This window comes from Phodopus roborovskii, unplaced genomic scaffold, assembly GCF_943737965.1.
Source record: "Phodopus roborovskii unplaced genomic scaffold, PHOROB, whole genome shotgun sequence".
NCBI classification, from domain to species: Eukaryota; Metazoa; Chordata; class Mammalia; order Rodentia; family Cricetidae; genus Phodopus; species Phodopus roborovskii.
This window is the reverse complement of record NW_026125477.1, coordinates 112,886-140,300: the sequence shown is the minus strand read 5'-3', so window position 1 is coordinate 140,300 and position 27,415 is coordinate 112,886. Positions and strand designations below refer to the sequence as shown.

General features: G+C 49.2%; 1 protein-coding gene across 1 annotated transcript in view; it reads left to right on the top strand.

Moving 5' to 3' along the window:
* LOC127215563 (transcriptional enhancer factor TEF-3) overlaps positions 1-27,415 on the top strand; it is a 69,969-nt gene that overhangs the window by 1,055 nt on the left and 41,499 nt on the right. The gene's annotated exons all lie outside the window — the stretch shown is intronic.

Below are 27,415 nucleotides of genomic sequence, written 5' to 3'. Positions count from 1 at the left end.
GCCAGGCCCTTTTCTACTTTTCAGTCAGGAGAAGCTAGCCCCGGAGGGAGGTGTGTTGCTTGGACCTTGTGCAGAGGTCCCCAGGATTTGAGACGCAGTTGCTCCCCACGCAGAGGAGTGATGGGCAAGAGCTCTCCAAACTCCAAGGCACTGTCCTCTAGCAGGCAGCCCAGGGGCGCCCCGCGGTGCACACACACGTCAGGGGCTCCAGGCACACCCACACTCCGATTCTGTGAGTTCAAGCGAGATCTTTCTATGACAGCATCCTTAAGTTTTGGGTGTTACCTGAGGGAGGGAGGTCTGTGCACTGTGACTCGCCTTGCTTTCAGTAGATGCGTTTGTGCTGAACGTGACAGTGTGTACATGGTACTACAGAACACCTCGAAGAGGGTGCTGTGTGAAGCCCTGAGTGTCGGGAGTGGGTGTGTGATGCCTCCCTCAACTCCCAAGACTGTCTTCGCTCTGGGGATGTTGGTTCTGGCTCGGACTTCTTCCTGCAGAACCGGAGCAGGAGACAGTGTTTCCAAGTCTTTTGTGTGCAGGGAGAATTTGACAGTAGTAGTTGGAGGTGTACCCCCACCCCCACTCCCACCCCATCCCTGCTGGGTTGGGCAGCCCTAGCAGGAAGCTGCCTACACCTGCGCCCCTTCCAGGCAGCTGTCTTTCTGAGGGAGAGCTGATCCTGTGCTGGGGGAATAGAGAGCTGTTTCGAGGCTGAGATCTTTGCCCTTAGGGAGTAGGGTGGTTTTTAAAGAATGTTTGTGGGGGTGGACCCCCTAAAAGGGAGAGACCTTGTTAGATTGTTCTCTTTTGGAGCAGAAGTCTAGTCTAGCCTGGCCTGGTACTACTTACTACCCTTCCATAAGTTGGCTTTCATCCTTGTGCCTCAAAAACAAAAAAATAAGACAAAAACAAAACAAAACAACAACAACAAAAAACAACTTTTTTTTTCTTCTTTTTGAGACTCACTTTTTGAGACTAGACTCAAGAGACGGTCTGGCTTTGAACTCATAGCGGTTCATCTACCTCAGCCTTCCAAGTACTGGGATTACAGGCCTGAGTCACCAGGCTTAGTTGACCATGTTGGATGTTGGGATGTTGATAGTGTTTCTAAGTTGGCCTCAAGGAGAAAAAAAAGTCAGTGTTTGCCGGTCTAAGCGACCTCTCAGGGTTCACCTCTCCTGGGAGCACCACAGAGGGGGGGAAATCTCTCATTCCTTAACAGACTGTTAGACCTGACTCTTCCTGAATAGTTGGGGCCTTGCTCTGTGACCCAGGCTGGGTTCAAACTGGGTGATCCTCTGCCTCAGCTTCCAGACTGTTGGGATTACTCCCCCATTCTTCACAACTTTATAGCTACCTTGTTCCTGTGGGGGAAATGTGAGTGGCTCAATGCAGAGAATGCCTTAGTGACAGTCTGGAAGGTGAGGGCTGCCTCAGGCTAGACATGTCACAGACAGGCTTGGCATCCGAGTTCTCCCTCATTAACACGACCGAGATGACAGCTAAGGTTTCTTGGAAGGAAGGAAGAGAAAGCTGTCCGGGGTGGGGGTCTTGTGTTTATCCTTCCTTTTATCCTGCTAATGTAGATTAGATAATCCGCTGGGAAATGCCTCACATCCCTAACCACCGGGGCCACATGTGCTGCTGGTTTACAAAAACAGCTCTCTGGGATAGAAAAAAGCACAGCATGGGGGCCAGACAGACTGGGGCAGGAATCTTGAGACTCACTACCTTTAACTAAGCTTTGGGGCTTAGTTTCCTGAGGAGTAACATGTGTGTGTGTGTGTGTGTGTGTGTGTGTGTTGGGGGGTGTTAAGGGGCTGGGAGGGGAGTAACTAATACCTTGTAGAAAGCTTGCACTGAAAACTCAGTGTTTGCAAAGCTCCTGATAGCACATCCCAGGGCCCTTGGAAATGGTGTAGCTTGTTTTCCCAAGCTTGCCTTGGTAGGAGCTCCCTTCCCCTTTCCTTGCCGAGGGTTGAATTCAGGGTCTTAGACCACGTGAAACTGGAGTTTTTGGAATGACTGTTTCTCTGAATCACCCTTGGGAAATCTCACCCAGTTCATCATGTTTTCTTTGCAATGTGCACTAAGTATTTGCTGAGGGTCCTGTGGCATGGGGAGGCCTTTCCTTTGCCATTCTCCAGCACCCACGGTCTCATTTCCATTTTGCCCTGCCCTTGGGGTGAATTTGCTAGGCACTGTTGGACCCTCTGTCAATGTCCAGCCCCCTCTGTGGGGAAACCGAGACCCCGAGAGGGACCATAAAACGTTTGGGATTGCATATGCTCTAAGTGGCAGAGTTAGGAGTAAAACCCAAGCTCTTCACTTTGAATGCTGTCTTCTGCATTGTGGAACCCAATATCTGGACCCCAGACTTTCATTCATCCGTCATGGATACGGTAGCAGTCTGACTTGGGTGGTGGCTACCATCTTGTGATGCAGGTAGAAGGTTGCAGGTGGGCATTTTCTCTTGTATGTATGTATGCATCTGTCTGTCAGTCTGTCTATCTCTCTATCTACCCCATCCACTCTGTCATTTTGCTTTTTGGTTCCGGGAATGAGCCCAGTCTTCGGGCTTGCTAAATCCACTGCTCCACCACTGAGCTTTGGCCCTCAGCTCTTGTCTTTTCCATCTCCCAGGATGCAAATGTCAGGGCCTCCTTTGGCCTCTATTCTGCAATCTTGTGCTGGTGACAGTCACAGAGCCATACCTATTGCCAAAGTTGTGTCCTCTCCTTCTCAGGGAAGGTAGAGACACTGGTCTTTGACTTTGGGCCCTACTCTTCCTGTAGCTGAGGCTAGGCTGCTGGCAGTTGGGAATCAGGGCTCCTTTGCCCCCTTGACCCTTTCTTGGCAGAAGTGGGAACAACAGCTCTGTTTAAAGCTCTGAAATTGGAGCTGAACAGCTGCTCCCCAGCACCCTGAGGGCGGGGTGTCACCAGGCTCAGGGGCCCAGGTGGAGGCTGGGGTAGGGCAGGCTGGCTCACTCACTGGGAGTGTGGGATCTCCATCTCCAGTGTTGCCTTGACCTCTTGTGAAACGGTAGTTTTCTCTGCCATTTTTTTTTTTTTTTTTAAAGGCTGTGTGTTTGGGGAGAGTCTAGCCACACCTGTGTGGTTGTTCCTGGGGCCCTCGGCTGGTGGGACAGGATCTGTGGGAAATTTCCCACCAGAACTTCAGGCCAAGATCTGTGCCCATCTGGTTGCGTGTAACACAGGCCAGCTTCCAGAAAGGTAGGAGGATGGGCCTGCTGCTCCCTGGTTTGGGCCAACTTCTCTACCAGGCCAGGGTGGGCAGGCAGGCCCCCATGGGTGGGGACCCAGCTTCCTTTGACCCAAACTCAATGGGAACAATAGACTTCAGAGAAGTCACCAGGGGCAGGAAATGGAAGCTGTGCTAAGGCCAGGGTGACCCTCCTGGGGGATGGGACTGCATATCCGGTTGAGTGTTAGGGCCAGTGCAGAGGGCACTGGGGAGGGGCTGATGACACATAGGGTGGACCCTGGGGTGGGGCTCTCTGCCTGAGGGGGCTGTTGACTCAGGGTGAAACCTGAGCAGAAGGACCCATTATTTGGTTGAGCATTCTGTTCTGTCTTACTAGCAAAGATCTTGTGTCTGGCAGCCTCCTGCCAGGTCCCTGCCAGGCTCACCGGGCCAGAGCCTTCCCCTGGAGCCCCCAGGATGGCTCCTTGAGTTGCCTTGGCCAGGATGAAAGACTAGTGTTGTTTCTTCCTGGCTGCCCTCCAACCTGGTTGCCCTCTTACTTGGCACTGGGCCCCAAGTAATAGATGATGAGAGGTGACGGGCAGAGCTCTGGGTAGGGAGTCATCAGCCTTGGGCCACTTGGACATCTGTGAGGAGAGTTCTTCAGCCATGGTCAGCACAAGACAGGCAGGGGGGTGGAATGTTCTCGGAGCCTGGATATTATCTTCTATCATCTGTGGAAGGGTGGGACAGACTCTGTTCGTGCTAAGGTGCCCCTTGCTTTGGGAGAATCGAGGGTCAGTCCATGGAGTTTCTTTGTGTGAGTTCAGGTTGCCAGATTCTCACAGGTCATCTTCGGGGTTCAAGAAAAGCTTTAGGAGTGGCTGAGGACCCAACCAAGAGGGAGTGGGTTAAAGGGAACATGCTGGCCTGATTTATTTATTTCTCCAAGGGACAAGATGAAGGTTCTGGAAATGGCAGAGTGCTGCGTTTCTTGTTCATCCCTTGCCCAGTTCTAGATCAAGTTTTATTCTATTTATTGGTTAGTTGGTTTGTTTGCTTGCCATACTGAGACTGGATTCCGGGACATCATGCATGCTAGCAAGTGCCCTGACCCCAGCCCTCTGTGTCAGAGTTTTCATAAAGCCTCTATGGAGAAATGGAGTTTGAGGTAACTAGTCCCTAGCCTGGATTCACTCCGAGTAATCTTTGGGTGGAGAAGTATCCTTTTTTTCTTTTTTGTTTGTGGTAATGGGACCTGGGGGTGTAATGGGGTGGGGTGGGGTGGGGGGGCTTGTGCATGCCAGGCAAGCTATTGCTGCTCGACACTGTGACTCTTTCAGCTTTGTGGTTTTCTCGGGAACCTGGGAAGTGATTGGTTAGTGTCGGGCGTGTCTGGTTGAAGGACTATCCTGGGTACTGTGTGCAGAACTCACCCTGCATCTCCCACAAGGCAAAGGAACTTTCTAACGGTAGAGCCCACAGTTCTCTCTAGCTTTATTCTCTGTCGGCTCTGTGGGTGTTGAGGATCATGAGCAAGCCCTGGATGGCAGAACCAGATCTGTGTTGTCTCACTGGCTAGGATGTTCTAGGAGGTGGAGGTTAAGGAGAAAGAAGACATAACATTTTTATTTGCCTAGAAAGCAGTTTTCCCCCAGTGCTAAGGACTGAACTCTGGGACTTGCATAGGCTAGGCGAGCAAGCACTTTTCCACGGGGCCACATCCCCAGCCCTTTCAGATTTTGTTGTGTTGTTTTCTGAGGCATGATGAGGGCCTTGAACTGATTACTCCTGCAGGCCTCCAACTCCCTGTGCTTGTTGCAGACCTGAGCGGCCACACCTGGTTAGGTAGCACTGCAGGTAGAACCCAGGGCTTTGTGGGTGCCAGGCAAGCATTCTGCCAAGTAAGCTACATTTCCAGGTCTTTTTTTTTTTTTTTTTTTTTTTTCATATAGAGGCTGAGGTAGCTCAGGCTAGCCTCAGCCTTAGCATGTAGCTCCTGGTGAACTTAAATGCCCTGTCTCCCTGCCTCTGCCTCCCAAGTACCAGAACTTCTGCTGAGCATCACTGGGTCGCACACTGTAGCCCATGTTGGTCTCGAACTTACAGTTCTCCTACCTCAGCCTCCTGTTACTGAGATTAGATGGGGTGAGCCACCGCAACTGGGTTTAATGTTTTAAAATTATTTTTCTTGTTAAAATTAATATCAATTCAGCTGGGCGGAGGTGGCACACACCTTTAGCCCTAGCACTCAGGAGGCTGAGGCAGGTGGATCTCTGTGAGTTCGAGACCAGCCTGGTCTACAACAGCTAGTTCCAGGACAGGCTCCAAAGCTACAGAGAAACCCTGTCTAGAAAAACAAACAAACAAAACAAAACAAAAAAAAAAAGCATTAATATAGATTCATAGTAGAAAACCTGGAAAATGAGAAGGAAATTGAGAGGAAAAAAAATAATGAAAATGGTCCGTAATCCCACAGTTTAGGACGAGGCAGTGGAATTATGAGGTCTTAACTCAGTTCTGTGACACTTGGGTCACACCAAGAACTATATCTGGTGTTTAAAGGTCGAGAACACCGACATTGCGAACAGGGTCCTGGATCTCATTTGCTGCATCACTGAAGGAAAAAAAGCACGAAGTTAAGTTTATCTTGTGTGTGTGTGTGTGTGTGTGTGTTTGTCTGTGTGTGTCTGTGTCTGTCTGTCTGTCTGTCTGTCTGTCTGTCTGTGTATGTGGGGGGAAGTTTTTGTGGCTTTATTTAAGTACATTTATAAATTGTCTATTTGTTCTCTTGGCTGCGTGGGTCGGTGCTGGCTGGCATTGGTGACTGATGGCCAGGCTCCTTCCCTTTCCTTGATGGTTTTGTGGCTCTTGGAGAACACACTGTGAATGGTGGCACACCTTTCTCAGCACAGGAGGGTTTGTGGTTCATAGGGAGCATTTTCTCTCCCCAGCTTTGTGGGACGGGAACTTCCTGAAGCCGCTGAGCGGCATGTGTTTGCCAGTGCTGGGCGTCAGGCATCAGGATCTGGCACTTGAATCTTCTCTGCATCATGTGTGTTGTTTATACCTCTGGGTTTCCACCAGTTACACTTAATGTCCTGGCTAGTGCCAGATGGATATCTTGGTTCCTTTCTGCGTGTATGATCTCGGGCTTCTTTGGAGGTCAAAGGGCAGTGGTGATGCTGAGCTGTGGAGCAGGCAGCAAGAACGACAGGGCTTTGATGCCTCCTAAATTTTAAAAAATTGTATGTGTGGTTTGCCTGCATGTGTGCCTTGTGAACCTTGTGTGTGTAGTAACCTCAAAGGCCAGAAGCGGGGGTGGGACGCACTGGGACTAGAACTAAACAGATGGGTGTGAGCCACCCCATGTGGGTGCTGGGGATCAAACCCTGGTCTCTGCGTCTCTGTAAGAGCCATCAGTGTTCTTAACTGCTGAGCTGTCACCCCAGGCCCTGGTTCTCTTTCTGAGTTGGTCTCACTAAGGCAGGCCTCAGACTCATCATTGGACTCACAAGTTCCAGGTGGCCTGGAACGTTGTTTTAGATTTCCATATTTGCTTTTGGAGTGCTGGATGGAATCCCAGGCCTTTGCTGCCACACCTGCCCAGGGTTTGAATGTCTTAGTTGAGGGTAATGGGAGATCAGAGGCTGTGGTCCTTGGTGCTGTCTCTCCTTGCTCCTGAAGGCAAGCAGCCCCTCTTTGTGGCCACAGCAGAGTGGTCCCCCAACCCTTGGAGCCCCATCTTGGAATCTGTAGATGTTGCTGGGAAGTTGTGGAGGAGGTCTCTACACTCTTCCCTGCCTGAGGAATTGGATGGATAACCTGGGTACCTCTGTTTAGCCCTTCTGTGGTACTGGGCCTTGGGTTTTCATGTGTTAGCTTGAGAGGTTTCACCTGTGATGTCAGGGGAATTTTCCCACCCAGATATCGCTACTAGAGCGAGGTAGAGGTTAGGGTGGTGGGAGAGGGGAGCGTCTAGGTTGGTCAAGAAAGAGAACAGGAGGGTGTGGCAGTTGCTATCTGGTCCCCCCATCTTTGTGTTAGAGTCAGACCACACCTTGGTCCTGCCTTGAAGCTAAAGTGTGGGGAAGGTGTCCCCAGAATGGAGAACTAGTCCAGATGCCAGAGGGGTGATGGGAGATGTCATTCTATCTGTTTCTCGTATTGGTTATTGAATAGAGCACTGTTGGCCAATAAGGAAGCAAGATAGGCGGGACTAGGAGACAAGGAGGTTTCCGGAAGAGGTAGGAGGAGAGTCAACATGTAAGACCAAGAGAGCAGAGGTCCCGTCCCTCTCTCCGGTAAGATAAGACCATGTGGAAATACTTAGATTAATAGAAATGGGTTAATATTTAAGACAGAGCTAGCCAATAAGAAACACTAGTAACAGGCCAACAGCATTATTTGTAATACAGCGTCTCTGCGTGTTATTTGGGGCTGGCGTGGCTCTGGGACCAGGCCGGTGGGAAAACTGCTTGTAACAAAATGGCACCCAATGTAGGGCTCCATATGTCGGGGCTGCAATCGGAGCCAGCTGAGCAGCCCCAAGTCAGAGGGGAGCTAACCAACAGGAATAAAATCTAAGTAAGAAGACTGGAACCGCTCAGTGGTAGAAAATATGGTTAGTGTGTTCAATACTCTGGTCCCATCTTGAGGCTGAGGCAGGGAGGATTGTAAGTGTGGGGCAGCTTAATATAGTACGACTCTGTATCAAAAAAAAAAAAAAAAAAAAAATGCAGGGCCTGGTAGTGAGTCAGTGGTAGAATGCTTGCCTAGTGTGAAAAGCTCTGGTTTTGGCCAGGAAAGATGGCTTCACAGGTAAAGGTGCTTGTTGCCAAGCCTGAGTTCAGTCCCCGGATCCCGCATGGTAGAAGGAGGGAACCAACTCCTCAAAATTGTTCTTGTCCTCCACACTCCTGCAAGTGGCATGTGTGCAGCCCCACCCCCAGCAGACAAAATAAAATGTAATTTTTTTGTGTGTGTGTGGTGGTGCACACCTTTAGTTCCAGTGCAGAGGAAGGTAGATCTCTATGAAGCTAACATGTCTCTATATGGAGTTCCAGGCCTCCCAGAACTTTATATGGGGAGACCTTGTCTCAAAGTCAGCGAACAACTAAACATGGGGCTGCAGGGATGGCATGGCTGATAAAATAGTGTTTGCTGCTCTTGCAAAGGACCCAGATTCAGTCCCCGGCCCTCAGGTCAGTTGGGCAGCCCACACTCTCCTAACTCCAGCATCCTTTGTTGATTTCTGCAGGCACCGAGCATATCCGTAAGTGCAAACACATATATGCAGGCAAAATAGTCACACACGCAACATTAAAAAATATTTTAAAGTAGTAGGTCAGAAATAAAAAGCTCTATGCCACAGTATCCCCCTAACATTTCATAATATGTTTCCACTTACCATAATATTAGATTTTAACGTGTAATGGATAGGGAAAGGTCAGTCAGTGGTAGAGAATTTTCCTTACTTATATATGTAAGGCCCTGAGTTCAGTCCCTAGTACTTGGAGAGAGAGTAAACGATCTAGTGGGTGTTATTCAGAGTATTCAAAACTTACACTTAATGGGGCATCACATTCAGATTAGCCACACCTCATCTTAGCCGCTGCCTGGGGCTAGTGGTACTATTTGGATAGCATAGCTTTCCAGAAAGTTTGCTTGAGTCTGAGCTCCTGTCCTGTCCACCCAGTCTGTCTGTCTGTCTGTCTGTCTGTCTGTCGTCTGTCTCTCCTTTTTTTGAGACAGGATCTCTTTATAGAGCCCTGGTTGTCCTACAATTAGATATGTAGACCAGACTGGCCTCAAACTCAGAGATCCACCTGCCTCTGCCTCCCAAGTGGTGAGATTAGAGTCATGCACCATGACTGCCTGGCCAGAAAGGTTTTTCTAGGGCAGGTTATTTACCTGTATTGTGTAAATCAGAATGAAGGTAAAAATGTTCATAGAAACCCATATTTAGTGGCACAAAGCTGTAATTCCGGCACTCTAGATGGAGGCAGGAGAATCTTAGAAGTCAAGGCTGCTATAGCTACATGAGATCCTGTCTCAGCCAAAGAAAGAAAAGAAAGAAGCCAGTAGCAATTTCACAGTGTTGATGTGAAGATTAAATGAGTTAATATTTAAACTGCTTTGGTCCTTGCCCAGCTCCTCCTAAGCACCGTGTAAGTGTTTGTCGAATGAATGACTTATAGAGGGTCCTTAAAAACTAGGCATGTTGGACTTTTTAAGGAGGGGGCTGATGATACGTTTGGAAAAGTCCGGTTGTGCCGTGGCCTGGGGAAGCCCTGGCAGGCTGGGCCTGTGCCCTTGTGGCTCTGCTTTGTGAAACTGACTTCAGATGAGGGACACCATCGCAGATGAGAAATGGCAGCTCTGAGGCGATGGGATGGGACCCCTCCCCCCAGGTGGGTCTTAAGGGTCTGGCTGCCAGGCCTGGGAACTCTGCCTGTGTGCAGGAAACAAGCAGGGGTCCTAGAACTTCATAAACTTGTGGCCTCGTGTGTGACAGCAGTTGTGATGCTACTGGCACAAGAAGACACTGTATAGGTACTGAGGGTTAATCAGGACCAGGAGAAACAGGCTGTTTATCCAGGGAGAAACAACCTATAACAGAGACAGTTGAACACCAGCAGGTTCCTGGTCCCAAGGATGCCTCTGGATGCTAGTCTGTCCCCGTGCTGCAAGAAAGAGAGCGCTCCTGGGGGGCCCCTTCCCCAGATCTAGTTCCCCCAGGTCATGTCCACCCCTGTCCCCACCCCCAACGGGCATGGTCAGTGCCACAGGTGAGGACAAAGTGAGTATCTCATTACATACAGGTAGCTTCCTGCATCCCTAGAAAACACTGCAGGCTTCCCCTTTTCTGACTGCAGCCCTTAGCCAGCCCACAGCATCCACAAAACACCTACTGTGCGCTACTGAACAGTTAATGACAATCTTCACGATGAAGAAAGTATTTAGAGGCACAAATGAGTCATTCTGATGAATGCCGAGGAAGGCCTCTTGGAGGACATGAAGGAGAAGCTTTGAGAGTAGGTAGGGCTGTGATGGTGTGTTCAGGAGAGGACACAGGATGAAGAGACATCTGTGTAGGCAGAAATGTCATTGTACGAGGGCTGTTATGTGGTTATAAGAGAGGTGGATTTGAGCGGCACACATCAGGCAGGGTGTGTGTGTGTGTGTTGTTGGGGACTGTCCTCTGCAACACTAGGCGGGCAGGGTACCACTGAACTCTGTCAAGGGCTTATGTTAGCATCAACAAAATGCTCTTCATGGTGTACAGTTTTCGGCTTGTGACAAATGCATGGACTTGTATGTGCACATCACAGCTAAGATACAGAAGAGCCTCATCTTCCCCATATTTCTTCATTTACATCATCTCCCCTCCCCCGTGCTCACTTCTTAGCAGCACCAACCTGTTCTCTAGTCATGTGATTTTTGTCATTTCAAGAAAGTCCTGAGGCCAGGCGGTGGTGGTGCACACCTTTAATCCCACCACTCTGGGAGGCAGAGACAGGTGGATCTCTGTGAGTTCAAGGCCAGCCTGGTCTACAGAGTGAGTTCCAGGGCAGCCAAAGCTACACAGAAAAACCCTGTCTAGGAAAATCATGCAAACCAAATCATACAGTTGTGTAACTTTTTGGGCCTGGCTTCTTTAACTGGCCATAATACCTTTGATAGACATGCAAGCTGCTACGCTTGCTTACCTTCAGTTTGCCCCTCTGCAGTACTGAGCAGTGTCCCATTACTGTAATTGGACGTGCCACAGTGTGTTTTGTCATCTTGTGTTTTTCAGCTAGTTGTGAATAAAGCTGCTCTTAGCATGCATTTTCTGTGTGAACACAGGCTTTTCATTTTTATTGCATTAATATTTAGGAATGGGATGGCTGGGTCTTTTGTGTTGAATGTCTTGAGATGCTCCTTCCTTTCTTCCTTCTTTCCTTCCTTCCTTCCTTTCTTCCTTCCTTCCTTCCTTTCTTCCTTTCTTTCTCCCAAGGCAAGGTTTCTCTGTGTAGCCCTGGCTGTCCTGGAACTTGTTCTGTAGACCAGGCTGGCCTTGAACTCAGAGATCCGCCTGCCTCTGCCTCCCAGTGCTAGGATTAAAGGCATGCACCACCAATGCTTGGCTGGGCTTCAGGCTGCTCTTGAACTAATAGCAGTTCTCCTGCTTCAGCTTCCAAGTGCTGGGATTACATGCGTGAGCCACCATTTCAAGAAAAAGATCCCCAAAGGAAGGTGACTGGTGTGAGGGCCTCTGGAAATGACATGAGCGTGACTTCTCTTCGAGGACAAAGCTGGGGCCCAGACTGAGGAATGGGGAACCCAAAGAGTGGTCTATGGAGTAGAACAGTGTCCCTTCCCGTGCCCCCTACCCCCTGCTCCTGGATTAGCACCTACTGTAGAGCCCACCTCAGAGAAAAGAGTCTCAGGTGGGCATCCTCTCTGGCTGGCCAGTGGTACCTGGTCTGGTCCTCCTTCATGCATGGTGGGTCAGGCTAAGCTGTCTCCACCCAGAAAAGAACAATGGCTATTGATTGCCCCAGCCTGTACCTCAGCCATTTACATGGCCTTGTTTCTAAACCGAATGACCGTGTGTTCTGGAATGGGAGGTGGGATGATTGGCAGGCCTTCAGAGGTGCTGGGTGTGTGGTTGAGCCAGAGGGACTCAGTGGGGGGGGGGTGAGTTTTCTGGGTCAGGGTGGATCCTCAGCTTTGGTGACCTCAGTCTAGAGTGTCACCCACATTTCTGTCTCTGTGGCTCTGAAACATTTCTATGGAAAATGACCTAGGCCAGGTGGGTGCTGCCTCCCTCCTCTTCCCAGAGCTGGGCCTATACGAACTCTTGCCTTCCTGTGCTCTGGGAGCATGGCTCTGTCCACACGGTAGAGCATTCATTCATTCCTTCTCAGTGAGGGGTAGAACTCCAGTTGGTTTGGGTTAGCCTCAGGCCCTGGATGGACAAGGGCATCCCAGTGTCCCCCGGAGAGTCCTTGAGGGCCAGCCCAGCCCTAAGGGGAAATAAGCCTTAGATGTGCTCTATCTGCCCCAGGACCCCCACCTAATGGGATTACCACCTAGCCCCAGGGCCTGTCTGGCAAAGACCCCAGTAGAGAGCTCTGTTGTCTTGAGCTGCACTTTCCTGAGACAGGCCTGTTTCAGGTAAAATTGGCTGCTCTGCTTCCAGCCTTGGCCCGTTAAAGACTTATCACTTTTGCTTGTGTTAGTGTGGAAAGTATGGAAGACTGAAGAAAGGTCCCTAGGAAAGGATACAAGTTATATATTCCTTATTAGCATTTTCTAAAAATTACGTGTGTGTGTGTGTGTGTGTGTGTGTGTGTGTGTGTGTGTGTGTGTGTGTAGGGAGAGAGAATGTGGAGGGAAATGAGAGAACAATTTTTATGAGTCTGCTCCCTCTTTCCACCGTGTGAGCCCTGGACATCAAACTCACACTGACAGCAGGTGCCTTTACCCTGTGAGCCATCTAGACTTTTTTTCCCCTTCACTATGTAGCTGTATTTAACCAGGAACTTACTGACCGGGCTGGCCTCAAGCTCACGGAGATCATCTTGCCTCTGTATCCTGAGTGCTGGGATTAAAAGTGTGCCACTACACTCAGTAAGCAGACTTAAATAGCAGTTTTGGGGGCTGGAGAGAGATGACTCTGATTAACATTGTACATTGCTTTTGCAGAGGACCTAAGTTCATTTCCCAGGTAGCTCACAATCCCTTCTTAACTCTAGCTCCAGGGACCCTGACACCCTCTGAGAGCACCTGCATTTGTGTTCACACACACACACACACACACACACACACACACGCGCGCGCGCGGTATCTTAGGTGTGTATCGGTTTGGAGTTTACAGACTAGGAGGAAGTATAATAGAGTTCTTTGATTTGTACATCTCCCCTCAGTTTCTTTGACTAGTAATATCTCAAGTTAGTGTGGTGCCTGTGTTATAACTGAGTGTTATAGTTGGTGTTAGTCTGTCAGCTTGTGGTTCACAGACGGACTCACACTGAGCTCTGATACCTGCTTAGTGATGTTTACTGTCCTTGGCCATCATGCAGGATGGCTCCGCTGCCCTAAAAAAATCCTTTTCATCTTTTCTTCCAACCCCAGGTAACCTCTGACCTCTCCATTAGCCCAGGGAGTTTTTTTTTTTTTTTTTTTTTTTTTTTTTTTTTTTCTTTCTCTTTCTTCCTTGCTCTTTTTGTGTAGTGGGTCCCGCTCTGTGATGTCCCACTTTATTCCCTTGACAGGGTTTTTCTGAACCTGTTGGCCAGCAAGCCCAGATCTGCCAATCTTCACCCCCTCTAGCAGTGGGAGGTGCAGGTGTGGCCATACATGGGTGTTGGGACCCAAACACAAGTCCTTGCGTTGGACAGCAGTTGTCACCCACAGAGTGGTGTCTCCAGACCCTGAGTCTTTTCTAGAATGATAGTTGAGATCACAGAGACTTGGCCTTTCAGATTCTTCCTTCACTTGTCGTTACAGATAACTTTCCATGGCCTGATAACAAATGCCCTTTTCGTCACTGAATAGTTTTTCATTGTGTTGACACGGCGCCACGGTCTGCTTCTGGAGGTTCCAAGTAGTCTACAGCAAACCTAAACTTGAGCCTAATTCTTTTCCCTTCCATAACCTGTTCCCAGGATGTAAAACCAAGTTTCGCCACGGCTTCTTTACCTGTTGTGGGGCCCCAGACAGGGTGGAGGGGTGTGGAAGCCAGTTGCTGTGACCCACTTCCTGGAGGTGTTAGAGACAGGTCTGCAGACACCCACGGCTCAGCTGTTTGGAAAGGCTAGCCTGGGCCAGGCTCCCCGACTTCCAAAGAGCAAAGAATGGGACGCTGATCTGAGTGTCCTCTCTTAGCCAGCCTCACTCAGGCTGAGCTGGGGGCCCGATTGTCTCTTAGGACTCTTATCTCCCTCCATTTCTCTGGGTCTGGGAGCCTCCCTTCCCACCTCCCTGACTTCCTTCCCCCGGTGCCTCCCCACCCGCTTACTTTATCTCCCTTTCGTTCCTCCCGATTCACACACCGCCTCCCCACCTTGGCCCCTCCCTGCACAGTGGCTGTAACCTGGAAGTCAACAGCCCTCCTCATGCTGGGCCTCCAGGTTCTGAGGTATTCGAATTTGTTTATCAACTTGTTTGTTTTAGAGATCTGGGCCTCCACCTGGAGCCTTGCCTCTGAGTAGCTGGGCCCACAAGCAGGCTAGCACACATGTGTCAATCACATCTTCATCTTTGACGTCCTGCTTGTACGGATTCAGGCATTATGCTGGCCTGCCCCCGTCACCTGGCAGAATACACTCAGGCAGGACCCTGGTCAGTCCAGGGTTCCATGGTTGCATAGTCTGCACATGGTGCAATGGACCCCCATATAAAAGACAGACCCCGCCCACTCACGTTCTTCCCCCACCCCCCTTCTCTTGGGGCAGACAGGACTTTTCCTGCCTCCTCGTTTATTCCTTCTGTCTGTGTCTCTTTACCTCTTTTCTCTTTCCTTTCCCCTCCCTCCCCTTCTAATAAAACGCCTCACTTAATCTCTGTCTGCCTGGCATGTTTGTCTCCGCCCGTCATGGAATCCCGACAAAGTTCCCCATGCACATTATCATAACACTGGTTATATTTTGGATGAACATGAACTTCAGAGAGATCCTGTAAGGATTGAATCTCTGCCCTGTCAGGATCTTGTTCCAAAGTGTCTTCCCTCTAAGCTTAGGGTGCTCACTGCTGCCTCCTGCCGTTCCAGCCTATCAAGAGCAAGGCGTGGTCATTGTCCTGGGTGGCAGTGATCAGGGTCTGCACTCGGTGCCCGGAAAGAATGCACACAGCCAGGCAAACACTCTACCACTGAGCCACAGCCTAGGCTGGGCAAGTCTGTTTATTTTTGTTTCTTTTTGAGACATAGTCCCATGTGGTAGCCCAGACGGGCCCGGAACGCATCAGTATGTAGCCCAGATTGGTTTTAAGCTTGGGGTGCTCTTCCTGCCTTAGCACCAAGAGTGCTGAGATTACAAGCATAAATCACCACATCTGGGTACAATTTTTGGTGCTAAGGTTCAAAATCAGTGTCTGGCACACACTAGGCAAGTACACATTCAAGGAGCCACATCTCTGGCAAGAGATAGTTTTAAACCCTGGAAGTTTCTTTATACTAAATTCTAATTGAAGCCAGTATGAGGGCCAATATTCCAGTGGTAACTCTAGACACAGGGACACCTAGGTTTGTTTTGATTATATCTTCTCATTGGTGGTGGAGACATGGGCTTCATAAAAGGCAGGTAGTGATCCTCTGAGCCCCAGCCCAGCCCACGTCTACACACACACACACACACACACACACACACACACACACACACACTCTCACTCTCTCTCTCTCTCCCTCTCCCTCTCTCCCTCCCTCCCTCTCCCCCTCTTCCTCCCCTTCTCTCTCCCTCTCCCTCTTCCTCTCTCCCTCCCCCTCCCCCTCTCTCCCTCCCCTCCCCCCCCCTCTTCCCTGCAGCCTGGCCTTTTGAGAGTCACACAGGTCAGTTTTTTCTGGCTGAGTCCATGTTGCTGGACTGTTTTGTTTCTCTACTCTGTCCTCCTCTATTCTCCAGGAACTCATCTACCCACGGCTGGCAGGAAACTTTCTTGTTTGATCAATCTTCATTTCCAAGTACAACAGGCTGCTTTTCTTTGTCATCAGAACTTTGGACCAGGTCCCTTGAAGTGACTTTTTGGTCACACCTTTTTTCTTCTTGCCTTTTTTCTTTTTCTTCAGGGTCTCACTATGTAGCCATGGGTGACTTTGAATTTGCTATGTAGACCAGGCTAACCTTGAACTCATAGGTATCCAGCCTCTGCCTTCTGTGTGTGTTACCTTGTCTGGCTTTTTAATGGCTTTTAAATGTCCAGGAGTAGAGACAGGGTGGCTTATGTCTATGATGCTAACCCTGGAGTGTGAAGGCTGAGGCAAAGGCACCATAGGTTTGAGGCCAGCATGGACTACGTATAGCAAGACTGACTCAAACAAACAGTCCTTACGGTAAGACATAACCGGCCAGGCCTGGCGGGGCACGTTTGTAATCCCAGCTACTCCAGAGACTGAGGCAGGAGGATCACTAACTAGTTCAGTGTCTGCCTGGGCTTAGTGAATTAGAGACATAAGTGAAGAAAGGATTCTGTAGACGTGTGAGGCTAAGGGTTCAATGCCCAGTACTTCAGTTTGTCAATCAAATATACTCAGAGGGTAAAATTACCTACCCTCAAAGCTAAGCTTTGTTTCTTCCTTTACCCCCTCCCCCTAATCTCTCTCTTTCCTCTTTTGGATACCGTGTTATCCAAGATGGACACTAGAGCGTGCAACCTGGCTCAAGCTAGCCAAGAACTCTTAGGAATTTTGCTGCCTCAGCCCCTTTTCCAGAGGTGGTTTGAGAGAGGCTCTTGCTGTATAGACAAAGGTGCTTTAGCCCCGGAGTGCTGGGGCTAAAGGTGTGTGTTACCATGCCCAGGCTTTCTCTTAAGTGCTGGGGTCACAGGTATGCAATACCACGTGACCCCCCTTGGGGGTAGGTCTGGCCAGATTTCACAGGCTGGCCTTTAGCTTGCAGTCCCCCTCCTGCGGGAGTCCCCTAAACATTGGGATTGCCAGCGTGTGCTTCCTTGTCTAGATTTTCATCATAAATACTTAAACTATTTTTAGTGTATGTTTTTGCCTGCATGTATGTCTGTATACCACGTGTGTGTGCAGTGCCTCCTGAAGGCCGGAAGAGGATATCAGATCCCCTGGAACTGGATGGTTGTGAGCCTCCATGTGGGTGCTGGGAACCAAGCCTGGATCCTTTGCAACAGCAACAACTGCTCTTGACCACTGAGCCACCCTTCTTCAGCCCCTCATCATCACTCTGTAAAGTCCGCAGCTTCAAGTCCTTTCATGTTCAGTTTGTACAACTTCACTGTCACACATTTCCTTAACTTTTCATCCTTCCCAACAGAATCTCTGTACTCAAAAAATCCACTATTTTCCCTCTACCCAGCTTGGTAACTACTTCTCTAATTTCTGTTCTGGATTTGACTAAGTACTTCTTGTAAGTGGCCAACAAACAAACAAAAACTGGCTTATCCCACTTAGTAAAATCTGTCCAAGGTTCGTTCATATTGGGGCACTTATAAATGTTACTGCCTTTTCCTGGCTGAATACTATTCCATACTGTGGCTATACCACATTTTGTGTATTCATCTATTGATGGGCACCTATCGCCGCCTTTGGACTATTCTGGAATCTTCTCACAGGAAGCTCGCCTAGCACACTGGCTGTGGTACTCTCAGGGCCTTGAGCCCAACATTACCTTTCCCAGGACAGCAGTTTGCCTATGCTTATGTTATTCTCGCTAGGTACAGCCAAGCCTTCTGTTCTGGTTTTTTTTTCTTTGAGGCAAGGTCTCACAACTTGGTCCAGGCTAGCCATAAACTTGATGTCTTTCTGGGCTTCATGAGAACTGGGATTACAGCCTCCTACTGCCACACCCAGCTGGTCCACTGGTGTTTTTCATGGTAATTATGTCCTATAAAGTCACTGAATTAACAAACACCGAGTCATTACTCACAGGAGAAACACTGGGTTGCATTCATGCAAGCCTCTGGTCACAAGATTTTTGTCAGCCAATTAATTTATAGGCTTGTTTTGTGGGTGCTTGTGTCCCAAGACACCTTGCCTAATCTACGTTGTTGATTCATTAACTCTGGGCCCACAGTAGCACCAGGACTCACGCCTTCAGGAAGCACATCTAGCACACGGGTTTTCTCCCTCAGGCATGTTCCAGCCTCCCGTGCTGAGGAACAGACAGTTCTTTGCTTGAGGCTGTTCAATTTGCTGTTAGTAAGAATCACTTATGTAGTTATCAGGCGGAGGGTTGATTGGTGAGATGCTGTGAGTAGTAGCTCGGCCATGAAAAGTAAAGAACAGAAACGGAAGTAAAATAAACTTATAGAAGATAGAATGTTATCACATATATATGTGCACACACGCACACACACACAATTGTTTATTCATTCGAGTTTTTTTCACTGAATTAGGTAGAGACCAGACCTCACTATATCTGTGGCCAACTTGAAACTTGGCTATGTAAACTAGGCTGGACTTCACAGCGTGCTTTTTTCCTATATAAGTAATGGCTTACAAGTCATTTGCTTGTTTCTTGTCAGTTATCAAATAATAATAGTTTGATTTTTTTTTTTATTCAGTTCTGCTAGTTCATTGAAATATTCAGCTAAATAAGTGTGTATGTGTGTGTTCTGTGGGAGTCAGAGGACAACTTGGCATGAGTTGGTTCTTTCCCTCTTACCCTGTAGACTCCAGGGATTGAACTCAGGTCCTTATGCTTGGTTGCAAGTCCTTTTACCCGCTGAACCATCCTGCTGGCCAAGGGTCCACTTTAAATGGTGAAGTCAGTGGGGCATGGTGGCTCATGCCTATAATGCTGGCATTAAAGAGGCCGAGGCAGGCATAGTGCACATTCAAGGCCAGAGAACAAGATGATTTAAGATACATGGGAAGACATGCGTTGGTTATAGAAATACACAGCCATTCTATACTAGACACACGAGCTTTGGAAAATTTGGCATTCTCTTTCTAGAATCATCCCCTAGAGGGTACCAGAATCTGCAGGTGCTCTGGTCCCCCACTGATGTTTGAGATCACAAATATTCTTTCTCTACCTTGTACATGTCTGACAGAAGGACATTGCAGGCAGGACCATGTCCACACGCCTGGCATGTAGTACATGCTCACACCACTTACTTTTTTATGTAGTTATTTTTTTTTTTTTTTTGAGACTGGGTTTCCTATAATGTACACTGGCTTTGAGCTCACCAGGTAGCCCAGGGTGACCTTGAACTCCTGATCCTTTTAACTCTTCTCTGTGCCCCTTACACAATTCTAAATAAGAGGGAGATTTCCCTGGCTCTCCCTGGTTGGGACCCACTCTTCCTCCTGGGAGTCACCGAACGGGATCCAGGCTGTGCTCACTTTGAAGATGTCCCAGTTCCAGTTCTGTGGCCATTTGACAGTCACTCCCCTCTAAGGGTCTCAGTTTCATCGCCTAGTTCTGGACAACTCCAGGTCAGCTCTGCAGGTCTGTTTGTCTCGCACAGTGCTTGGGGACCAGCATCTCCCCACTGGGTTTCTCCAGAGGCTGAGGAGGCAGCAGAGCCTTTGCTGATACCAACTGAAAACCACAGCTGTCATCTTAAAGAGAATAAGACAGAGTTTATTCTGGAGCCATTATAAGTGACCACGGCCAGGGAACATCAGATGTAAGTTAGCTCAAATTCCATGTTCCAGCGTGGAAGCGGTTTCATGGGGGTTTTATAGTTTTACAGAACAAAGGAAACCACAAGTAAAGATGAGTTTGAAATAGTGGGTACATCATAGAGGTGGGTACAGTGGAATGGGGGCAGCGTGGGGTGGGGTGGGGTGGGGAGCTATTCTACAGGTTTAAGACACTATGTGGTGAGACTCTTAGCTCTTGAATTATTAGAAACTGGTGTTTTGCTGAGTTAGTGTCTTCTGAAAGGGTTCTATTTATTATCACAATAAATTAGTTCAGATTCAGGGAGGGCAAAGGCACGGCTGTTCCAAAAGGCTAAAATGAGATCAAAATAATTAGTCTATGAATCTACAAAATTCTAATCTCTTAACTAATGAAATTCCAAGAGTTCCCCTGGTCTCTGCAGGCACAGAAACTCCTTATAGGAGGTTTTTGTTTTTGTTTTTAGAGAAATCCATTTTATTTACTTGTTGCCTGGTTTCTGGTTTTTCGAGACCGGGTTTCTCTGTGTAGCTTTGGAGCCTGTCCTGGAACTTGTTCTGTAGACCAGGCTGGCCTTGAACTCACAGAGATCCACCTGCCTCTGCCTCCTGAGTGCTGGGGTTGAAGGTGTGTGCCACCACCACCCAGTCCAGGCACAGCTTCTTCTTTTTGTGAAAATTCAGTCACAACGAGAAAGCCCGGGAGAGCTCAGTATGTGCAGAGACTTAACTCCCTCAGCCACCACCCTTTTCCCATGTCTGATTTATGTCCCTCCCGCTGTGGACAGACCTTGTCCCCTTCCACTGCTCACACGATAGAAGCTTGGTGACTTGCTGTGGGGAAGAGCATTGAGAGCCTGCAGACTGAGCCAGTCACTCCCTGGCCGTGGGACTTGGGCAAAGCAATGCACCACAAAGTGTCTCAGTCTTCCCAACTGTGAAATGGGCTGGTAGCTCTGTGGGTATTTGAGGGGAGGAAGACACAGCCAAGAGTCTAGTCCAGAGCTCAGCACAGAGTGGGTCTAGGAAGGTGTTCCCTGTAGTGTCAGTATTGAGATCATTCGCTCTCAGGACAGAATGTGTCCCTCAGTGTCCTAGGCACCTTATGCAGACCCCTAGTTCATCAGGCTTCTCTGCCATGTATGCCGGGAGCAGTCACGGCGGGAGCCTGGGGGAGGTAGTCACTTTCTAACCCGGCCCTGCTCTCCTCCCTGGCCCTACTCCTGAGGGATTGCTGAGCACGAGGACAAAAGGTGGCAGGCAGCACCTGTCAAAGCCAAGGGAGATGACCAGGTGGTGTGTTAGTGTGGTACAGGCTGGAGTCAGGGCCCAGGACCTGAGCCTGTGTGTCCCCGCAGTGACACCTGCTGATTGATGGCTGGCAGGAGTTAAATTAGGAGGGGCCTGCCCTGAGCAGGGAAGCATCTGGAATGAAGTTGGGATTCAGTAAGGGGGAGGGGAGGAGAGCTGGGCTGTGGAGAAGGGTCCTGGGATTTTCTCTCCCCTCTCCTTTCCTCCCTCCCTCCCTCCTGAAAGCAGTGTCAGGTAGGCATGTGGTGGGTCAGATCGTATAGCGTAGTCTAGCCTGCTCTTGAACCTGTGAACCTCCTGCTTCAGTGTCCCGAGTGCTGGGGTTACCAACCCGCACCACTCATCACTATGTTGATTAATTTGTTTTCCCTTCCCCCCCCCCCAAGACAGTTTCTCTGTGTGTAGCTTTGGCTTTCCTGGAACTCTCTTTGTAGACCAGGCTGGCCTCAAACTCACAGAGATCTGCCTGCCTCTGTCACCCTAGTGTTGGGATTAAAGGCGTGTACCACTAAAGCCCAGCCATTTATTTATGTATTTGTTTACTTTTGGGACAAGGTCTCTCTGTATCTGTGGGTGGCCTGGAATGCACTATGTAGCCTCAGGCTGGCTTTGAACTCGTGATCTTCCTGCCTCTGCCTCTGGAGTACTGGAATTACAGGTGTGAGTCACTGTCCATTGCCTAATTTTCTTTCTTTTTGGAGATGAGGTCAGAGTAGGGAAGGCTCATAGCCCCTCCTCCACCCTCCTCCTAGAATGTTTCCAGGGCCATCTTATACTTTAGTTTTTGTCATAGCTGTGGGTGAGTACACTGTGGCGTGGGCTCAGCCTCTCTAGAGCCCAGTATGGTAGGAATAGCCAGGAGCTATTGTACTAGGTGGGGCCAGGCCTGTCCCAAACAGTGTCTCTTTGGCCACAGCTGGATTCGATCAGGGCAGAGTATCTGGGGTTCAGATTTGTTATTTCTTGTCTGGGTCATCAAACCATACTGGGAATTCTGCCAGCCTGGAGAATTCCTGTGCTGAAAAGGATTCCCAACTTGTCCCCGCCATGAGTTACTGCAGCCACTTTGTCACCTCATGTGTCCTTAGGTTAGGGTGGATGTCCTGGAAGGAAACCTCAGGTTTTCTTTTCCCTCCTAGCTTCAGTTACAGGTCAGTCACTGCAATGCAGAGGGTGTTCTAGTCACCGGCAATGAGGGTCGCCTTGGTGCGACTGGACCTTTGACCTGCACCTCCAAAGCTCTTAGAGTCAGTGGCTGGAGAGGAACCCCGAGGGAACCATTTCTGTCTTTATGCCCCGAGTGGCCCAACTCTTTGCTCATGTCTGTGTAATCCCAGGCGTGTCTTGTAAACATTATGAGTTTCAATTTCTATCATGTCCTGTTTGGATTGGGGACTGTGGGAGTTGGTTATAGGTTACATATTGACGTCCCATGAGTTATCTGGACAAACAGCTCCCAGTATACAAAGCTCGACATGTGATTTTTCTGCCTTACTATGTGGAGATGATGCGCACTTGGGAGACGTTGTTCTTTGAAATTTGAGTTTTGCTGTTTTCCTGGCTAATGATAAATAGTATGTTTTTGTCACGTGGGGCAGCAGCCGTGAGCCGCAGTGTCCAGCCAGCCACATGGTCATAGGGTTGCCAGCATTGCTTCGATGCGGGTATTGAATATATTTCATGGGATATACAGAGCCATAGTGTAAAATCTGTAGGCAGAGTGCAGAGGTGTGAGGCTTTAATTTAGCCAGCTCTTGGGCATCAGAGGCAGGAAGATCACTATGAGTTTGAGGCCAACCTGATCTACATAGAGAGTTTTAGGCTAGCCAGGGCTACGCAGTGAAACCCTAATGTTAGTGCTCTAACTTCAAAACAAAACATATCCCACTGAGGGGCTGGAGAGATGGCTCAGCAGTTAAGAGCACTGGCTGCTCTTGAAGAGGACCTGGGTTCAGTTCCTGACACCCACATGGCAGCTCAGAACCACCTGTTTATTCTGGTTCTGGGGATTCACCATCCTTTTCTGACCTTTGCAGAGACCAGGCACACACGTTGTATACATGCCATACATCCAGGTATAACACTCAGACATAAAATAAAATCTGAGAAGAAAAGTGTTTAATGTCAGTAATGACCAGGGAGGGTCCGGCTCACCCCACTCAGAAAAGTTACCCTCCAAAAGTCAGATGACTGTAGTTACGTGCTGGTGAGGTTGTGGGAAACAGGAACAGCTCTTCAGTGTTTGTAGAAGCTGAGCTTGTCGCAGCTACTATGGAAGTCAGTATGAAGGTTACTGAAATGCTCTCAAACTCACAATCCTCCTGCCTCAGCGTCCAGAATCTCAGATATAGGCATGCATCGCCATTCCCTTCTACATTAGGGTATTATTAACTGGCTAGTAGTAAGTTTACCAGAATGTATCCCATTGTATGTGGAAGGACATCTCTGTTGTGAAATAATAGTGTTATTTGTCCTGGCCTAAAACAAAGGGAGCCTTTGGCAGAGTCAACTCATTAAGGGTAATGCTGACTGCCTATGCTCCTACCTGCACCGAGCCAGCAGCAGGGCGGACACTAAATGTCTGGGTGATAATCCTGTTCTCCATTTAGGGGAACAGGCGAGCTCAAGTGAGATCACAGCCCAGGCCTGGCCTGTCACAGCAACATTGTGTATTGTGTGTTTTGGTGTCCGGGGGAGTGAGGTTGTGTGGGGAAACTGGCCACACACGGACAGGTCTCAGGATCCAAGGCCTTGGCTGGCAAATGTTCTACCGCACAGCTACAACCCAGCTCCTTCCTAGCAGTTTGGTCTGGTCGCTTTCTCAGTCAAACTGTGCTCCTCCCCACACCTGCCCCCGCAACGGTGGCTTCTCCATGAATTATTTGCGGATCTTCACCCTCTCCTGTTTCTAGAAGAGCTCAGGGTTCTGAGCCTTAGGAAGATCCTGATACAATCCCAGTTGCTGAATCTTCTGAAATGTCCTCCAGGCCAGCACCTGTGGGCCTTGGGGTAGAGTGCTGTCTTCTTTGGGCCTGGTTGTCCCAAGCAGGACATCTGGTGGCTTTTGGGTGGAGCAGAGAGAGCTAGGAGCCTCCAGGCCCGGGGCCTGAGAGCCAGTCAGGATTATTTTTATTTCTCTGGCCATAGCACATGGTCTGGGCAGCCGCGCCATCTGTTCTCCACTCTGCCTCTCCCCTGGCAGTCCCTGGAGGGTCACTTGGGGGAGGAGTGGGAGGAACATCTCTGGGCTGAGGCTGACTTACACCATTCTTCTGGCCACAGGGCAGGCTTGTGTGGGCAGTTTGCCTAGTAAGGGTAGGAGTGGCCAGCCAGTCACAACTAGGGACCAGGGGCACCACAGCCACACAGGGCCGTAATGAATCCCATGTCCTAGGGCCTTGCGTGACCTGCTGCCCCACTTTCTCTGGGACAGTCCCAATCTTGGGAACATGGAGTGCAGGTCCTCAGAAAACCTCTCCCATGGGGCAGTCTGGCACAGATGGTCTCTACTTTGCCCAGGCCTGTTCTTCGGCACTGTCCTGGGCACAACTTTGGAGTGTAGGAAAGGGCAATGTTGACCTCCTCTGGCACAGGGTAGGGGTGGGGGGCATCACATAAGGCGATACGGGGCTATCCTTCTTCATCTTTCCCTCGATCCAGCACATAAGGCGATACGGGGCTATCCTTCTTCATCTTTCCCTTGGTCCAGCTCATAAGGTGATGCGGGGCTATCCTTCTTCATCTTTCCCTCGATCCAGCACATAAGGCGATACGGGGCTATCCTCCTTCATCTTTCCCTTGGTCCAGTTCATAAGGTGATGCGGGGCTATCCTTCTTCATCTTTCCCTTGGTCCAGCTCATAAGGCGATGTGGGGCTATCCTCCTTCATCTTTCCCTTGGTCCAGTTCATAAGGTGATGCGGGGCTATCCTTCTTCATCTTTCCCTTGGTCCAGCTCATAAGGCGATACGGGGCTATCCTCCTTCATCTTTCCCTTGGTCCAGTTCATAAGGCGATGTGGGGCTATCCTCCTTCATCTTTCCCTTGGTCCAGTTCATAAGGTGATGCGGGGCTATCCTTCTTCATCTTTCCCTCGATCCAGCACATAAGGCGATACGGGGCTATCCTCCTTCATCTTCCCTTGGTCCAGTTCATAAGGCGATGCGGGGCTATCCTCCTTCATCTTTCCCTTGGTCCAGTTCATAAGGTGATGCGGGGCTATCCTTCTTCATCTTTCCCTCGGTTCAGCACATAAGGCGATACGGGGCTATCCTTCTTCATCTTTCCCTCGGTCCAGCTCATAAGGTGATGCGGGGCTATCCTCCTTCATCTTTCCCTTGGTCCAGCTCATAAGGTGATGCGGGGCTATCCTTCTTCATCTTTCCCTCGGTTCAGCTCAGAGTGTATGGCTGTGCTTATGTCAGGCCCATGGATAAAATGAAGTCCTGACACCAAAACTAATGGGGCTTTGTGCATTAGGAGGTTGACCAATCACTGCCAGATATTAATCTTCACCATTAGGGCTTAAGCTATGTGTACCTGCAGGCCTGTTTAAGGGGTTCAGATTTTGCACTCCCAAGTTTGGAGCTTAAGAGCAATGGCTATTAAACACCCTGCACTGAGTACTGGGAGGCAAACCCTATTGCAGACTGACTACCCCCACTCCCTCACAAAGGGTGTGGGTGGGGCATGAAGCCCAGAGCTTTGTGCTTAAGGCTAGAACTCTCACCTGAGTTAACTCTCTAACCCCGGCACCCTCTTATTGACCACCGTGTGGAGAAATATGGCATCCAGGTATAGTGTGTGGGCCTCAGACACTGCCAGCACAGAAAGAACTCAGGTCCCGGGGGTTTTAGGGTGAGGTCCTGAGCAGTGATGTAACGTACACAAACTCATATGTTTGCAGGAGAAGTGAAGCCATCGCCCATTTCTTTCCTCACACAGCATACCACCATTTACGACATGAAGCCAGAAGGGAAAAGCAGAGCCAACCACCGTGTTAGAGTGCCTGAGAACCATCTCACACATTAAACCTCCTTTGGTCTCACTGTGTAACAGTGGCTATCCTAGAACTCCCAGTGTAGATCAGACTGGCCTCAAACTCAGAACCATCTTTCCCTGAACCTGCTCCTGCCCCCAGCCCCAACTGCCTGGCTTTGCTTAGCATTCGAAGTGCTCAAAGTGAGCTTCCTTGATCTTACTGTTAACTTAAAATGTACTGTTACTGTTGTTCCGGCAAGAGTCTTATTTGTGTAAGTTTTCCAAAGATGTCTTTGCTCAGATTGAAGAAATTAGTTCCCTTTTATCTCTATCACTTTTGATAATTTATTTATTTATTAGATAGGTATTGTTGTCGAAAGGTCTTAGGTTTTTTCCCCCTTGTATAACCCTGGCTATCCTTGTATAGCCCTTGCTTTGTAGACCAGGCTGGTCTTAAACTCAGAGATCTGCCAGCCTCTGCCTCCTGAGTGCAGGGATTAAAGGCCTGTGCCACCAACACCTCGATGAAAGTCTTAGGTTTTATCAAATGCATACTCTAAATGTATGTTTCAGAAATGTGATCTCTGTTAACTTAGCTATCTGTATCTTTTTCTTTAGCGCTGGTTGGCCCTTAGGGCCTCACGTGCTAGTGGGTGCTTTCACTGAACCGTGTTTCTGCGTCAGTTAGCTGTGAACTCACGATTCTCCGAGACACTTGGCCCAATGTCTGGGCATTGTCTTTTCCTCATGTTAGTTCCCCTTCTGTATTTTTCATACACTTCCATCATTCCTGTCTTAGGCCTCTGTCGCTGTGATAACGACCATGAGTAAAAGCAAGGCGGGGAAGAAAGGGTTTGTTTCCGCTCACATTTTAGTTCATCACTGAAGGAAGTCGGGGCAGTAACTCAAGTCCGAAACCGGGAGGGAGGAACTGGAACAGGATCCACAAGAAGGGCTGCTTATCCTCTGGCTCCCCATGGCTTGCTCAGTCTGCTTTCTTACACACCCAGGACTACCTGCCCAGGGATGCCAGCACCCACAGTGGGGTGGGCCTTCCCATATCAGCCATTAATGAAGAAAATACCCCCCCCGGACTTGCCTACAGGCCAGTCTGATGGACTCATTTTCTCAGCCGAGGTTGCGTTTTCCCAGATGACCCTGGCTTGTGTCAAGTCAACAAGAAACTGCTAACCAGAACACTTGCTCTTTCTTTTCTTTTTAAACATGTGTTTTATTTTTAGTTATGTAGTTGTGTGCATCTATGTAGGTGAGTGTAGGTGTCCACATAGGTCGAGGCGTTGGGTCTCCTGGGGCTGGAGTTACAGGCAATTGTGAGCATCTGGTGTGAGGCCGCTCGGGTTCTCTGCAAGAGCATCGTGTGCTTTTATGTGTGTCTGTGCACCATGAGTGAGTACCTCGTGCTTCTCGAGGCCAGAAGAAGCATCAGATTCCCTGAAGCTGGATGACACTGTTACTAGATGCCACATGGGTGCTGAGACTCAGTACCCTTAACCTGAGCCATCTCTGCTTTTAAAGATTTATTTTTTAATTTACCACTTGTGTGTGTTTCTCTCCCCCGACCCCGTGTGTGTGTGTGTGTGTGTGTGTGTGT